A 5,087-nucleotide genomic window follows, 5' to 3' on the forward strand; every position below is an offset into this window, starting at 1 on the left:
CGTTTTCCCTAAAAGAATTATATTCTGTACAGAAAGTAATATTCAGGTATTTATGCTTTCTTTTCTCTGAAAATCAGTTATTCACTGATTCATTCATTTTTCCAGCAAATATGCTTCTTTTGAATAACTGAGTGCCTGCTCATGCCAGGGGCTGTTGTAGGTGCTGTTGAAGCTGTAAGGAGCAAAGCAAAGTCTTTGTTAGAATTTATATCCCGAAGGAGGAGGCAGCCAGTTGAATAAATAGATCATATCACAATGACATTTCGGATTAGGGAATTTGAAGAAAAATGAAGCATGAGGCAGAGCCATTTCAAATTGGTTTTAGCTTTGTTTTCTTAAAAGAAAAATCTAACTTATTCGGTTTTATTCCTATAGTTGTACATTATATATTTAATGAAACATGACAGGTGCATGGGCAGCTGACAGTCACACGGAGGTTAAGAGCGAAGACTCTGGAATTAGAAGCTCTGGGTTAGAACTTGGCAAGTGTGGCAGTTACCTTCTCAGTTTCAAATAACTCATCTTATGATTTTCATCATTGCCATCACCATCATTGTTACTGCTTGTGATTTGGGGGTTGGAATTTAAGGCTCACAATTCAGCTCCATTGCATGTTTGGACTTTCAGCTGGATGGCTCAAATGTCTGGGGGCGTAAACGACTATAGGCTGCCTTAGTCTATCGTGGGCTTCCTTAAAGCTTGGTGGCCTCAGGTAGTTGAACTTCTATGTCAGCTTAGAGCACTAAGTGCAAAGGTAGTGAGTAGAAGCTGGGAGGCTCCTTAGGACCTAACCTCAGAAGTCTTAGGGCATCACTTCTACCACATACTTTATTTATTTATTTATTTATTTATTTTTGAGACAGAGTCTCACCTTCTCGTCCTGGGTAGAACAGTGTGACATCAGCCTAGCTCACAGCAACCTCAAACTCTTGAGTTCAAACAATACTCTTGCCTCAGCCTCCTGAGCAGCTGAGACTACAGTTGCCTGCCACAATGCCTGGCTAGGTTTTGGGTGTCTTTTTTTTTTCTTTCTATTTTTAGTAGACATGGGGGTCTTGCTCTTGCTCAGGCTGGTCTTGATCTCCTGAGCTGATCACTCTGGAATTAGAAGCTCTGGGTTAGACCTTGGCAAGTGTGGCAGTTACCTTCTCAATTTCAAACAACTCATCTTTGTTATTGTTTTGTGATCCACCCACCTCTGCCTCCCGGAGTGCTAGGTTTAAAGGAGTGAGCTACCACACCCAGCCTCCTACATACTTTTAATCAAAGGAATCACTAAGGCCAGCCCAAATTCAGACTTCACTTCTCAATTAAAGGGGTAGGAAGAATTTAATTTATCACTGTAAATTGCTTAACTAGAGATTCATTAACAGAGCAATGATGTTTACTTAGAGGTTTCTAAGAATAGCAAAAAAGTATAGCAAGGACCTAGTGCTTAGTAGGACCTCTAAAATAGATTTATCCCTTCAGTCTTTCCAGGAACTAATAAAGACTTCAAAACCATTTTCACCTGAGATGATGAAGGTCCAGGAAATCCTTGGTACTGGACAGTATTCACAAGAAGGCTCTATTATTTTTTCCAGATTTGGAAGACTACCATGGGATGAAGATAAACTGAAATAGTATGCAAAGTATTGCAAACTCTGGGCATCTGTCTCAGTTTTCAGTTTTATGGTGTCTATAAAATGGTTAGCAGCTTTGTTTTAGTAGAGGTAGGATAGCATTGTACACTCAGCAGGTGTTTAGAAGAGGAGAGAATTAGCTAAGTGAGGTCTTTATTCTTAGGATTATAAAATCAATCAACTTTTCTTCCTGTGGCAGCTGTTAAAACCAAGGCTTTTTGAACACATTTGTAAATGTTCTTTCTCTTAGCTGTGAAATGAAGTCAGGTAGGTGAAGAGCATAATCTACGTGTGAAGACAGTACGGGATAAACATACCATCCATTCCCATCTGTGCTGTATACAACTGAATTCTTTCAATGCTAGTTGACTCCCTTCCATGGTTCCCTTTAAGACTAAGGAAACTAAATTGGTCCACTGGTTTATGTAACATGTAAAGTTCCTTTCAATTTTTTTTAATGAGCCTTTGGTTGTTTGGAAAATACATTCATTTTGCAAGGGATTATGACTTCAGGAAAAAATACTTCAAGAGAAATAAAGATACCAATGTATTATGTAATTAAATGAAAGCACTAAAGTTCTATCCACATACATAGAAAGAAAAGGCTACAGAAAGCCTTCTATTCTTAGTTTCTATTATAAGGGAACATAGATCTCTATAAACATCAATTCAGAGAGAAGAATAAACAGAGAGATTATTGGAAAATATTTACACTGAAGATGTGTAAGTTTTAAATATACTGAATAAAATACTGGCAGTCATTCATAAATTCTACCTAAATTTTACAATCATGTCTCCTTGGCAAAAATGAGAAACCCAAAAGCAGTCTGTAGAAAATCATCCCTGGTAGAATGAGAAAAAAATTTTAAATTATATGTATACACACACACACTGATAAAGTAATTATTTAAAATATGTCAGATGCTCTGAGGTCTAAAGATAATTAGAAGAACTTTTTTAACTTTTTAAGATGCTCTGAGGTCTAAAGATAATTAGAAGAACTTTTTAACTCTTGAGGCGCTCACAGTCTTGGGCAGGGATCTCCCTCTCCCTCATTGCAGGACAGAGAATACAGAATGGGAGACTCAGGGCCAACTTTTACAGAGTAGCCATGGTTTAAGGCACTTAAAACAGGGAACAAATGTGAGCAGATATGGTTCATAGAAAGATCACATAGGAAGTGGAAGGACCAGAATGTGAGTCCAAGGCTGAATGACTACAAAGCCCTGGCTTCCCCCTTCCTTGCTCAACTTTGCATCTGAATTCTGAGTCTGCCCACAGTGCTTATGAGGTTTTAGACAAGAACCTTAACTGCTCCAGGCTTCAGATTCCTATTCTGTAAAAGGCAGTTTTTAATCTATATTCATGGTTGAGAGGTCAAGCATTAATGTTGGGGAGTTTCCAGAGCAACCCATGGGCATCATTTCCACACGTCCCGATAACCATAAAATGTTTACAAATGTTGACATTTGGTTTTGAATTTTCCATCACTAATATCTTTGCTTCCTCAGTACATACCAAGTTGTTTTTAATACTTCAAAATCCACTTATACTACCAAGTTTTTAGACAGTTTTCCTTAAATGCAACATACCCTGTACTTACCATCATTCCGATACATCAAAGCTCTAATCCGATGCACTATAATATGGAATTCTATATTGAAACCTAGTTGTCACCGACTGTTACCTAGATCTTTGAAAAAAAAAAATACTAACAACTCCAGGTCCATGATTATGAAATTCCATAGACTCAATTAGTTAAATGTCCACTGTGACAAAAACTGTAGACTAGTGGACACCATCACCCCTCTAACCTCCTCCTCCTCTCACTTTCTCTGTAGTAGAAGCTGGTAAGAGAAATGCCTGAGCTCCTAGCCTCTGTTGCAGGCCATGTGACAAGTCCTGGCAAATGAAAAGCAGGTAAAAGTCTTTTAGAGGAACACAGAAGAGGCTTTTTTTTTTTTTTTTTCTGAGAAGGCCTAATCTTTTATGCAGTCCTGTTTTTTTCTGTGGAAAATGCCATGCGGTATCAGGGCAAGTAGATCTCACGACCATGACAGAAAGTCAAACTTGAGGGATACTGAAGACTGGTTAAGTTCATTTCCTCAGTAATGTCTTTAGCCCCCCAGAGAATCCCTTCTCTTCCTAGTCCTGGATTTTGTCCCATGTGAGAAAAATAAACCTACTACTTATTTAAGCCATTGTTTGTAGCTATGCTGTCCAATATGGAGCCACTAGCCACCCACAGCTGTTTAATTTTACATTAACTCAAATAAAAAATTCAGTTTCGGGCAGTGCTTGTGGCTCAGTGAGTAGGGCGCTAGCCCCATATACCGAAGGTGGGGGGGTTCAAACCCAGCCCCAGCCTAACTGCAACAAAAAAATAGCCAGGCATTGGTGGTGGGTGCCTGTAGTCCCAGCTACTTGGGAAGCTGAGGCAAGAGAATCACCTAAGCCCAAGAGCTGGATGTTGCTGTGAGCTGTGATGCCATGACACGCTGCCAAGGGTGACAAAGTGAGACTCTGTCTCTTAAAAAAAAAAATCAGCTTCTCAGTCTTGTACGGTGCAATTATGGAAATTTTCCATCATCACAGGCATTTCTATTTAAACAGCACTGGAGAGAATTTTGTCATTTGCATCCAAAAGTATTGTGAATGCTACAGATGCTGATATTTTCATCACTGAGCTGAGGGCAGAAAGATTCCAGCCCCTGTCCCCCAGCTAATATGGGGGACAGCTAACATGCACCCCAGATACACGTGCCTCCAGGTATCTGTTTATGGTTGAGATACCACACAAAGGTTTATCACTGGCCTTTCATCTGAGAGATTTCTCACACTTTCTTAAAGGATTAGATTAGACTTTCAGAACATTTTCTTTTTTTCTGCAGTTTTTTTTTTTTTTTTTTTTTGGCTTGGGCCGGGTTTTAACCCACCACCTCCAGTATATGGGGCCGGCACCCTACTCCTTGAGCCACAGGCCCCACCCTCAGAACATATTCTTCATGTAGCCCCAAGTGATCAAATGTTCTCTTTTGAGACAATGGGAGAATTAAGAAAATTAATATATTTATGCTAATATTTCAGAAAGAAAGGAAAATCAGCCACTATTACATTGTAATATTATAATAACAGCTGCCCAGTTAAAGCCAAATACTTCAGTATATGGTGGTTTCACCCACCCCAGTGGTGGTTCTTTGCCCTTTCAAAATATACCAGGCTCTGTTCATCTCTTAAAAAACAATCCAGGAGAGCCGAATCTGAGACCACACCACCTGCAGCCACAAGCCTTGATGTCTGAAGTCTTCTGGGAGGTTGCCTTGCAGTCTCTGATTGGGCTTCAATGAATAGTCATGAACCAGTCTACAAAATGCGGAGGCTTATCACAGAATTAAAATCAATAAGCGGAAATATGTAATGAGGTAATTTCTTACTATTTTTAACTTAGTAACACCAAAAAAGGGG

The sequence above is a fragment of the Otolemur garnettii genome, unplaced genomic scaffold (genome assembly GCF_000181295.1).
Source record: "Otolemur garnettii isolate 467f Iridium unplaced genomic scaffold, OtoGar3 scaffold00004, whole genome shotgun sequence".
In the NCBI taxonomy this organism is placed as follows: Eukaryota; Metazoa; Chordata; class Mammalia; order Primates; family Galagidae; genus Otolemur; species Otolemur garnettii.